Source organism: Microplitis mediator, chromosome 4 (genome assembly GCF_029852145.1).
Source record: "Microplitis mediator isolate UGA2020A chromosome 4, iyMicMedi2.1, whole genome shotgun sequence".
NCBI classification, from domain to species: domain Eukaryota; kingdom Metazoa; phylum Arthropoda; class Insecta; order Hymenoptera; family Braconidae; genus Microplitis; species Microplitis mediator.
Genome location: NC_079972.1, coordinates 14,318,146 through 14,331,333, shown reverse-complemented (window position 1 = coordinate 14,331,333; position 13,188 = coordinate 14,318,146). Strand labels below are relative to the sequence as shown.

The following is a 13,188-nucleotide window of genomic DNA, read 5'->3' as shown; positions in this document are numbered from 1 at the left end:
CTCATGATTTAAAAATTAATTTTTTTTTTTTTTTATTAAATTTTGTCGTGTCATCATAGTATATTCCGCCATTTTTTTATTTGAAATTATAACTTTCGATTCGAGATAAAAAATCAAGTGTCATGATTATTTGAATTTGTGTAATCGATAATCGAAATCGCGGAATTCGATTCAATTTTTTTTGAGTCAGTGCATAGCATCAGTTGATCAGTAAGTGAATAATTAAGTGAAGTTTTATTTTAATAGTGAGTTTTATTTAAATAGTGAGTGAAGTTTTTTTTTTTTTAAAGAAAGTGAAATTTCATTTCGATAGTGAGTGAAATTTTTTTTTAAATAGAAAGTGAAGTTTTATTTTAATCGTGAGTGAAGTTTTCTTTCAAGTCGTGAGTGAAGTTTTATTTTAATCATAAGTGAAGTTTTATTTTAGTAGTGAGTTTTATTTAACCAGTGAAAATGTATAATAAATGATCGAGTATTTAGTGCCATTTTGTCTTCGATTCCTCGATGAAACGATTTTCTGCTGTCATCGATGACATCGTGACAAAAAAACCAGCGAACGGTGAGTCAACTTTAATAAAATTCAAATTTATTTCAAAATTAATATAAAATTTAGCGGGAAGTTTTGGGGTTGTCCCGCAGGGTCAACAGTTTTCCGATTTTTTAAAAAGTTTCGCTCGACTTTTTATCGATGACTTAATTTTGTTATAATACTCGTATGATATAATAAATTACCTCCGATAACCACTGAACAGAAAATAGCTTAAGATAAATTACTGCGACGGTTAATGTTTTTTTTTTATAGACGGATATTTTCTCATTAATAGCAATCACGTTCGCAATTTTTTTTATTTCTTGTTTAAATTTTTTTCTTCATTCTTCGCCTCGATGAATAAAAAAAGTTATTGCGAAATATTTTATGTCGAGGTGATATAAAATTTTCTTTGAAACTTTGTCGCTCACGGACTTGTCGTAGTCGTCTGTGTATTGGAAAGGAAGGAATTACATTTGGCCTACGTAGTGAGAGTACAAGTGGGAGTGGGAAAGTTTAAGAGAAAGAAAATAAAATGTCGAAAAAAAACAGTGATTCCGATAAGGTGCTAATGACTTGGACTCGCTCCAGTTCAAAGATTGATCGACTCAGCTGGCAGGGAGTAACGTCGGATTGGCCAACCGATTCTTAGGTTACTCTCTCAGTCTGGTGATGTTCTAGCAGAGAGCAGCCAAGTGATGAAGACGAACGCGAATGCGAGCGCGAAATCCTGGGGAGAATCGCTGACCCCGAAAAAGCACTGCGATCGATTATGCTTCAACGATTCTCGAATAAGATGAACTACTGCGCATATAGATGCTGCTCCTCATCCAGCTACTTGTTCCTCATCATCATCATCATCACCCCGTCATCATTTTGTATGCATGCTCTCTGCTGTTGCTACCTCCCATACAAGACTCCAAAGTACATCCCCGCTATGTACATACTCGCGAATGTTCTTACTCATTAAAATGTATGCTCCTGAATAGAATCACTATAAATAATAGGCATCACACTTAATTTATACATCATACATTTAATTATAATTTAACTCGCTAGGTTTTAATTTATAGTATGATTTTAATAGTATATAAGTACTTACGGAAACAACTTAATTATTGGATAAATTGTGACATTCAAAATGGACGATAATGCCAGAATAGTTGAGTGTGTGTTTATAAGTGGATGATGTATGTGTGGGAGAATGTAAATATGTGTGCAGAGGAAGGGAGAAAGATAATCCGTATAAGGCTGACAGGTCGAACCACTCTGCTGGCAATGCTGGCATACATGAGGAAAGGTGAGAGAGGGTGTAAGACTAGGGCCAATCTGAAATTGCTAATTCCGCATGGCTAATTCAATTAGGCGAATGGTCGACATCAGAGCACTAGCAGGTAGTACGCGATTATAGGGTGTGGCAAAGCGGAGGAAAAGCAGAGCAAAGTGTTGGTAAGTTATTGCAAGCATTTCCTCTGGATGATGCGGCTAGTTCGGGTTGCTCTATATCCACAATCGTTTACTGTACTCGCGCCAAGTCGGTGCCGCCGCAGCTCCTGATCCTGGAATCCCCAGTGTTAAGTTGAATCGACAATCTGAAAAGTAATTGCTGACTATAGCCGAGCTTTCAATTAGTAGTTGAGAGTTAAATTGCTTATTTCCGGGAATATAATAATGTTATTAATTACAACAGACAACAGCGATTATCCTTTTACTTTTTTAAATTAATATATTATATGTAAATAGACGACTGAGATATATTTTGTTGACCGGGTAAAAATCGCGGATACATATGGACGAGGGCAGAGTGAAGGATATAGTCCGTAATTCGAGCTCCCAGGCACGATGACCGGCTTAATTAAACGGATTCTTTAATGTTCGTTTAATGGGAAGCTCGTTACGTGTCTGTCAGTGAGAATAATATCGATCGGATCCTCGCTCGTTAAACTGTACGCCGCTGATAATGCTGCTACTGGGTGGGAAAAATCCCGCGAATTTATTTTTTTATTTTTAACGAACATCGATAAAATATACAGGGTTACAGATAATTCAATAATATTTTATCGTACGCTCGTTAGGGCTAAAACTGCGGGTTCTCCTAATTGGGGCTCGGAAACTATGCATCTCCAAGCAACATCTGAATTATGGAAAATACCTAACAATGTGTGTGTGTTATCGAGACCGCTAAAAATTTTCGCTCTCTGATAAATACATATATCTACTATGTACTTCATGTCGGATAATTAATATAATAAAAATTTTGTTGAAAATATTTAACGAGAGGTCTCATCACCGAGCTTCCATTTATTGCTTTATTTTTTGTCGTTATTTCTATAAAACTCGTATATATTTTTTGTTTGTTCATTTGTTCGCATTTTTTAATAATATATCGCCGCCCGTGGATTTATCAGCTATACAAATATTCTCGCTGAATTCCTCTACAAATGAAGACCATATGAGATAATAAACCATCAGATGTGTGAAATATTTTTACACCGACCATCATATTTACATTATTATATTTATATAATATTTACGTTCAATACGTTCAATATTTAACTTCCGCGACTCGTTATTAATTCGACGTATATAAAAATAATATTTTTATTAGTAAATTTTTTCTATTCGGAAATTAACAACTTCGATAGTCAATAACAAATTTATTACGCATAAAAAAAATCTATTTTACGCTCTACGCATAATATTAATAGTTATTACGGTAAATCTTTTATGGGTAAAAAAAAAAGAAATTTATTTACGAGTAATTTTTGATATTTATTTTTATTTTATTTATTATATTTTTTATATGTTGAGAAGTGTTGTAAGAAATCTCTTGCGCTCCTTTAGCTCAGGGGTCGAGGGCCATCCTCTATATCTATCTGTGATGGCCATAACTTGGATGATTCAACGGCTCTCTCCTCGAGAGAATCGTACAATAGTAATACTGTAGGGTGGAGCCTACAATGGGCGTCTGAAACGACATACTGCCACTTTTATTGCTATAATATCCTAAATCGCGCATACGGTTTCAGACTTTGGAATTTCGCCTTGAATATTTCAACACTGTCGTCATAAATTGTCTACTTATATACGCATATTTTATTATTATTTTTATGGACTACCATGTTATATGCTTTCGTCAACCAACATATACATATATATTTATATAGATACCGTATTCTAATGAGGTTACATAGTTTATTAATTAAAACCTGCACTGTAAAAAATCGGGAGTGAATTCGGAGTTCTTGCGGATTTTATTCCAACCCGCATTTACTCCAACCCGGACTTTTCATATGCACATAAACGCCCTTTTGGAGTAAATTTTACTCCAAGGGGATTAAATAGGGGAGGGAGAGGCAAAAGGGGGTACTTAAGAAAATACCAAGTTTTTGAGGACTCAAATACGCTAAATCTTTTTTTTTTAAATGATATTCAAAGTAAATAGAAGAAATTTTCAGTTATCGTTGAAAAAAAAATTTTTCATTTCTGCGGGCAAAGTGGGGTACCCCCTAAAAAAAGTTAAAAAAAAAAAAATTTCTGGATTTTAAACGAATTTGATTAAGTTGAATTTTTTTTTAAGTAATTTACATGAAGAAAAATTATATTTTACATGTTTATTGGATACAAAAGAAGAAAAAAAATTTTCAATAGTTTTTGTCATAAAACAAACGTCATTAATATTTTTCAACTGACGATTGATTTTTGAAAAAGTTTACCAAAAAAAATTCAAAGTAACGCTTAATTATATTTACAGAAGTGATTTTGAAATGTTTAAAAACCATTTAAAATATAAAATTTTTTTTCATCAAATTTTGGGGGTACCCCGTTTTGCCTACCCTACCCCCTTTTGCCCTCCCCCCCTTCCCCTAAATAAATATCCGCTTCGCAAATTTTTTTAGTGTAAAAAATAGACGATGAAATTAAAATACAATCAGATTTTTTATCATAAATCTTAAAATCGAATGATTTCTTAAAGTATTAGACTCCATAGCGTCTTCATGATATCGTTTTAGGGAAGTATACAAACTAAAGATGCGATTTAACGTGTAGTGGGTGGATCAGCCAAAAGGTTTAAAGCTGGAGTAGACTTCCTTCGAGTTTGAAAAGCGCAAAATGATACGTGGAAAAAATATTACATGGGATATAAAATATAGATTTATATATGTATTCCATAGGAACTGTAGGCTATATATATATTACATCAAGTGTTGAATTGAGTGTCGATGGACCGTCGATTTATTCAAATGGAGTCGACAATTTAAAACCTACATATGCCCATAGTGTATGCGTCCTCCGTGTCCTATAGTTATCTCGTTTAAGCTCGGGGTGATAGAGCCATCACCGATTTCATTCTCGCTTTAAATTGTGTTGGTAGGAGCTGCTCTAAAAAGCTCGTCTGCCTCAGCATTTTCACGGGTTCACAGCCACAGCTATTAGCCACCGACCATTCTCGTAGAGCTTAGGTCGACATGTTTTTTTTAACTCGTCTCTCTTCTTCTTCGCTTATGAAAAAATAAAAAAAAAAATATTAAACCAAAAAAAAAATCACCTCGAGCTGCATTTTATCATTTTTTCTCTGAAATTGACCAGAGTAAAAAAAAATTTACGTACTTACCTTTGTTTCATTTTGATTAAAGGTGTGAGAGCACAAATTATTGTTATATTTATTCATTCGTCCGTAAATGATGATAACAATAAATAGCATATCATGTGTGATATAAAAGATATTTTTTGTTTGACAACGAAAGCTTTTGATACAACAAACGGAAACTGACAAGCTATTTGAGTCAGGTAGTAAGGAGTATACTCTGTATTCTGTATATTGAATCGATTCTTGTTATATAGTATATCTGACAATCAGGATAATCCGTTTCACTGAATGTATATATATAATTTTTTTTTTTTATAGCATCCACTCAATGTATATAGCAATAATTCTATTTTACTTTTGAATGATAAGCACAAATAATAGTCGACTGCTGTATCGGAAAAAAAAATGTTTATGTGTTGGGTAGTATTGGATGTGCACAAGTATTTTGTGTATAGTAATTGCAGGAAGAGATAAAAATGCATGAGTAAGAGAGAGGGAGAGAGATTTAAGTGAGGAAGAAGGAGCAAGATGAATATGGATTGATCGGTAATACAATATCCCGAGCAGCAATCTCCTCGGGAACCCGCGAAGGCCGCAGAGTTATGCACTCTATGGTCGTGTGCGAGCTTAACGTTCAATAGAAAACGGATCTCGAGGCAATGCGGTTATACCACTAGAAATACGGTTCAGCCGGTGACACTATTTATGGATCCTGTAACTGCTGATAATTACCAAGAGATTGAAGATAAATATTATTTTTCATTATTGGTATTTTATTTATTTTACCGTTTTGCTTTAGATCATGACATTTTTTTAATTGAATTTATATTAATTTCCACTACGTTACCCAATTCAATTGGTTTTTTTTTTTACGTTTTCTAAATAAAGTGAAAAGTTGCCGGGTGAAATATGATATTGTTAAAACTGGAATGGTTTGCTGGGATTTAGTTGTTTGTACGAACAAAATAAAATGTTTAATAATACTTGAGTGGGCTGACATCGTTAAGGTACTGCAGCAGATCGATCAAATTGCATTGGCCTGTTTAAATCAAGCGAAAAGTAAAAAAAATATATTTAAAATAAATAAAAATGTACACTGAAATATGATAAAACTTGTCATTAAAAAAAAGCTTAAGAACAATGGGTGTACAATAAATACTTTTGAAATTGGTTATTTTCATGGTACTGGGATGAAGTTGATGACGGGGTACTTTAAGCGCCGAGATTACCATCGTTATAACTGGTTATTGTTTTTCGCACAGTCCTGTTTCTCTTTATTTTCATACCCTTAGAAACATCTTGATTTTATATGCAGTGCCAGCAGTACCATGTTGTTTTTTGTACTGCCAGTAAGTAACGAGAAGAAAAAAAAATGAAGATGAAGACGAAGACGAGGACGAAAACAAGGACGAGTATGATGAGGAGGCTGACACTCGGGTTTAAAAAAAAAGGAGATATTAACTAAATTTGCAAACTGCCGAAATGCGGTCTTACCGTCATCTGCTGAGATTTATGATTATTGTGGTACTACTTTCCGCGGTATCTATTTCATTAAAAAACGTAATTATGATAGTTGGACGTAAAGTAAATTCGTGAAAAAATGATTTGTTATCGTGAAATAAATTAAAATTTCGTTTCCTTAATTTTTTATGTAATAACAAAATTACTAAGAGAACGTGCTAATTTACTCTTAGAAGAAAGTCCACGAGGAACTCACTCCCAAGATGCTTTTTTATTATAAAAAATAATGAATTAAAAAAATATATTTCCTTACCTGAAGTTCAAGACTATAGTAGGGACTCATTAGTTAATGGAGAGACCGTAATTAATAACATCTGCATCGTTTATCACGTCGATCCGTACGTTGACTTATCCCTCTGGTTGCCGCAAGGAACTTTGTGCTCGGCATTGAGATACACCGGAATATAACGGATCCTCGGTATAGTAGTAATATAACCGTGTCCATGCCCGTGTCCGTGTCCGTGTCCGCGCCCGCACCAATCTTATATCCTATCGTCCGCTGCAGCAATTTACCTTTGGCTTTTCGTGTCTAATATACCATCTCCGTATAACTATTTATCCCATAATGAAGCGTCGCTTTGAACCATCTTATCTGTGTAGATGCTATTAACTATTACTATTTACTATTACTATTATTATTATTATTGCTATTAATAATGTCACTAATTACTCAAATCGATTTTTCTAAAGGCGAGACGAGACTTTTGTATTATTTTTTCGTCGCCGATAAAAAACTTCGACTAAAGTTTTTGTAGAGAGTGGGCAGTGTCCATTAACTTCGCCGTGTATCAAATTTCAAAGTGTTTTCGGTGGCTGGTAGATTTTTTTACCCACCAATTAAGTCGAATATACAGGAAAAAATAGCCATTAAATTTCTAATAGATATATAATACAGTAATCAACAAGTGAGAAGGTTCAATCAAATAGATTGTGTGGTGTGAAATGAGATCCGATAAGAATATACATATAAATATAAGAATAAATATATGTGAAGACTTAAAAATTAACAGTATTCAAAGAGCAGATATAAAGGAATAGAGAGCGTAATGTAAGTCGATCGTTGGGATAAAGTAGAAAGTATCGAAATGAAGTTTAACAATCGGGTACTTGACATTTAAGTCTTTTTACACAACATGTCTAGTTTATCTGACAATTGGATATTTTTTATTGAATAGCATTATTGAGTATTGAGCGAGATAGCTTTCAGATAGGAGCGTGTCCTAGACTATTGGGTAATTAATTATTCCGAGAGTATTTACGTCGTGGGTCTGGTCGTCTTGCAACAGGTAATTTTTAATTCCATTCAAAGAATCAATTTTTATTAAATTTCTTGAGTTAATTGGAGACGTCTCTAATAATAATATTAGGCCAAAGTGGATAGGTAAGAGATAGTAATAATTTAAAACGTCACGAGGGTCCAATTTAGTGAAGCTCTCTTATTTTTAAATGTATATATACGTAAAATTGAGTCGTATAAAAAGTCCAATGGGAATAATTAGATTAATTATTGAATAAGTATATTTATAGCGTTCAATTTAAAAGCTTCCTTTTCATATCAGTTTAAACTTGATAAATTTATTAAGACAGGGTAAAAAATATTTTCCATTACGAAATAATAAAAACTCGGATGATATTAATCAGGAGATTATTTTATCGTTACTCTGTTTCTTCATATTTTATTTCCCTTAAGCGTCATAAATATATGGGATATGCATGTATATTATCTCACTCTCTAGCATTGTAGCATTCACTCACGTAATCGCGTCACGTGCAGATATTACCACAAACACATAGACATCCAAGTACCAATATTGTCATTGTGAACTCTACTCTTCGGTGAAGCGATATAAAATCGATCAATCAGTTAACTTTCTCTCTATTATTTTTCTCTTACTGTGTTCGAGCATACGATTCAGATGAACAGGGATAACGTACAAGGATAAAAAGTTAAAAATAAATAGGATAAAGTATAAAGTAAAGTGACAAAAAGAATATCCAAGAGATGTTAATCTGGATAAACATTTATCAAACCGTATGTCAACCACAAAATATATAAATCAATGTACATATAAACATATACCATTTATGTCAACATCAATAACAAGTTTCGGTGAGCTTAAATTTCAATTTGTTACGTAACAGTAAACTTTTTACTTGGGAGTTTTTTTTCTTCGCCGAAATTAAGTCCGACGCGAATAATAAAAAATATTTAAGAAGCTAAATCAGCGGCATTAATCTTGGGCATTCGTTTTTATATATATGTATAGATATAAATGTATAAATGGCATGGTATATATCTAGAATAGTTGTAGGTATCTTGATTGCTGATAGCAGATGAGCCAGAGGCGCTGGATGAAATACGGGAATAATATATAATCCCAGTAAAGTTGAGAAGCTCGTTGATTAGCTATAACGCTGTTTTATACGTATACTCTTTCTTATATACTGTTACTTACATTAGTGTATAACTCGTTGAGCCTATGCAGTAAATATATTCTTATCTATCCGTCGGAAAGTTTGACCAACCCGTTAATTAGTAAGGTATATTCTCCTTTGGACATTTACTCTTATACTCACAGCTCCAGAGACGACCGGGTGAGCTTCTACTAACCTTTTAGAGTGCTTTGAGTTTCGCTGGCTTGAGAATAGAGACTCGGGTATGCCAGAGAAAGAACGAATAAGGATAAAAATAAAGGAAGGAAGGAAGTGGAGTGAGGCTGAAACAGACTTTTGTGGGGCGAGAAGGTGCTGCTGCAGAAGTAGTATCGGGTTCGTGGGGGCTGCCCGTTTCGGAGAAAATGAATGATAAAGGATGAATATATATTTATGTGTGTCTATGTCTGTGTCTGTGTAAGAGTGTTTTAAGGAGTTTGGTGTAGAGAATAAGAGAGAAGCTGTGGGTAAAATGAGGAGACGAAAAAGAAAGAGGGAGTGCTGATGAGAAATAAAAGAGGTGGAGGGTTGGTTGTAGGTGTGATGGTAGTAGTTTGACTACCGGACGGTTAGGAACTTAAAATTTATGATAAAGGTGGGTTGTCCGACTAGCACCACGCGTATAGCGTGCAACGAGGTTATCAGAACCGTCGTCTCGGATATAGGGTGTGTCCGACTTGGGGTCAAAAACTCAACTTTACCAGTAATAGTTAACCCTCACATTGTTATATAGCCACAATGTTTAGTTTCATATATATTTTATCCCGAGTTCGTGCTCGACTAAATCGTCTAGCTCTTATTAAAATTAAAATTTATATAATGTATGTGATATCCATTCAACTTTCTTTCCATTTTTTTTTTATTCGAGTATTGTGTACTTTTAAGTGATACAATTGAATGCTGCATGAGAGGGTAAAACAACATAATCTAATTAATAAACATGTCACGGTGGTTTTACGCACTGCGAAACACGCTAGTGCATTATGAATTATCTCGAGATGTATGAGAGAGTTGATGCAGAGTTTGTATTTTAATGATCTCGTTTAGTCTTTCGGTTCCTCGGGTTTAATGTGTTATTAGTTATTTATTTGTGCTTTTGCGAACATGCCACTTAATCTTTGGTATGGCTGATTTTGGTACAGTGGGTGATTTTAGACGGAGATACGGGTCCAGCAGACTTCAGATTAGCGGAAATAAGAAATAGTAAAATGAAATAAAATAAAAAAATATGAATTTTTCGATTCAGCCGTTCGAGGTAACATTCTGGTCAAAGTAGAACAGACATCGAGGAGAATATTGTTCGTGAAACGAGCTCGTTGAAAACATTTGAGCAAAATGCTGACCACGTAAGCGTAACTACATATCGTAAGCTAACGTTTACGTCGTCTTGGAGTTACTTTGACACAGTATTTTGAGCTCCCAAATGGCCTTGCGTTTTTTACCTCAATTTTACGACAACTTAAATTGTTCTTTTAACCTCCCAGTGATTAAATGCCGTTTAATGTGTTCCTACTCTTGGCAAATAGAAGGCGCAGTATTATTTTATCACCGGTCATCAAATAATGTCATTTCTTAAGTAATAGTGTCGCTATCAAATTAATTGCAAGATAAAAAATTTCATTACTTTATTAAATTTTTTATTTTTAATTTGTTACTGATATTGGAACGCGTGTCGTTCGAATCGAATCGACTTAGTTAAAACTACGAGAGGAGCTTTTCAGATTGAATTTAGCTAACCCAGGCTGAGGTCCTGGTCCTCCAGCTTCCAGCATCCGGCAGCATCAAAAGATAGAGGGAACTAGCGACGACGCTAAGTTACACTTCTTGGATAAGCGAAATCCTGAAACTCTCTCCACAAACTAAACTAATTTGCTGGAACTTTTATTAATATGCAACTTGACTGAAAACTCGAGTAAACAAACGTTGAGAGATAACGTCACCCACGCCAACGGCCTGGATTCTTACCAGCAAAGTCCAGTGTCATTATATGTATATCCGCGATACCAATTTATTCTACTCTCCTCTTCTCTTCCCTTATCTGCTCTCTACTCGGAGACTTGGAATAAACTTCGCAAAACTTTGGTAAATATTAAAATTAACGTTATAAAGTCCAACATACAAGTTAATCGTTTGATTTACACTACACCTATTTATTTATGCAACTTAATTATTATAGACGAACTACTAAATTATTTTTGCCATCAGATTTTTTGGTTTTTTAAATAATTTTATCTAAGCCACTTGCCATTCCCGGCATTTCTACATCCGCTCAAATTAAAAACCTAACGGTCAATTCTTATTTTTTTTCGTCTTACATAAAAAAATATTCAAATTTAAAAAATAGATGGGATAGTTTGCAATAAAAGATATTGCAGAGTAAAAATATTAAAAAATGAATTTTTTAAAATTTGGCTCTTACTGAGTTTTGAAACTTGGCAGCCGTGTATATTTTTAAACGCAACCCGTAGTTTAAATATTTAAAATCGAAATCTTTGGACACGAATATTCACCCTAGTTGCATGACGGTTGCCATAAAACTGCAGTTACCAAAATTAGTCTCATTCTACCCCTTTCTTGCTTATCGTGATTAGTCCATTGTCGTCTGTGGTTTCATATAAAACCAATTTTAAATATAATGCCATTCATTTTAATTAATACTGAATACACATTTTTTTAGGCTTTATTTTATGAAAACGAATAAGAATATTGGGAATCATGTAACAATAGGATAATTTGCAATGCCCGAAAAATTTTTAATTCCCTTCTGGAAGGCAGAGCCCATGATAAATGGGAATTAAATCTTTGATACGTGTAGAATTGAGTTTTCAATAAAATACTGTGGTCTTTGGAATCGTATAAAGTAAAACGAAAAAACCACAGTACGTTATTTTTAGTTTAGGGAATCGGTGCACCGTGTACTGAGATGCTTTAATAAAATACTAGTCAAGATATCAAAGGTGAACGTGCAGGCAAAAGAAAAGCTCTATAGCAATCGACATGAAAGCTTTTTTTTCACCAATTGTGTCTATACATTTAAAAAAATAACCAAGTATAAACACGCTATCCAGAAAACATTATTCTTCTTTTGAAATAAATTCGATTACCTGAATAATTGAAGCTGTACGTTATTTCTTTTTCTTTATTTTTCTTTTTTTTCGCTATTTACAAATTGCGTGCAGGTTAGATCTGATTTAAACCCATAGTCGATAAAACTTATAGCCATCGAAAGTGTTTTTATTGGTGTGTTACATTATACGAGGATAAATTAATAGAGTCATGTCGTCATCAATTCCTCAAACGAGACATTTTTATTCCCCGGTTAAATGATAATAAATATATATACATATTTATAAATTTATATATACCTGATATGAAAGTAAAAAGACATATCAAAGTAATATGTCAAGTAAAAACCATATAAATATTTTTTTTATTAACTCTGAGTATTATTCATGATACGCAAGAAAAAAATAATCAGAAACAAACGTAAGAATAAGAAGTAGTATAAAATAAAGAATAAGAAAAAGCACTTAATGCTAAAGAATCCAGTCAAGATACCCATATACCGTTAATCAAAACGACATTCACCGACTATATTTGGCGGGTAAGTTTGATTGAATTCCCAGCAATGACAAATGAGATGCTAATTCAACAGTATTGCATCTCGGAAATAATTCATCAGGATTATCAGCCGCGTTTAATAATAAACTACCGCGAACTTTGAATAAATGCTGAGTGTAATTAAATTATAATGATAATAATAATTATAACCATTAAATATATATTTTAATAATTTATTTCAAGTAGCAAATATAATTATTACCCCGCAGTATTTGTATTATAGAGCGTTGGCGGCAGTATAATTGGATAATTAAATAAAACGATTAATGATAGGTATATAAATGTATGTGTATATATTTAATAGAACGAGCTAGTGAGTGATTAGTTGAAGCTGTAAATAAACGAGTTCGCCGCGTGTAGAGTACAATTCGAGAGCAATTGATTTAAAACATGTCAATTGAAGGAAGACAAGAACGGAAGAGAACTCTATGCTATGGTATATATGACTATGGGAACTAGTTGGTGCCAGCCCGGCTGCTGGTGCTGCTGCATA

General features: G+C 33.5%; 1 protein-coding gene across 1 annotated transcript in view; it reads left to right on the top strand.

Annotated features, from left to right (window-relative positions):
- LOC130666437 (ephrin-B2) overlaps positions 1-13,188 on the top strand; it is a 215,163-nt gene that overhangs the window by 19,301 nt on the left and 182,674 nt on the right. The gene's annotated exons all lie outside the window — the stretch shown is intronic.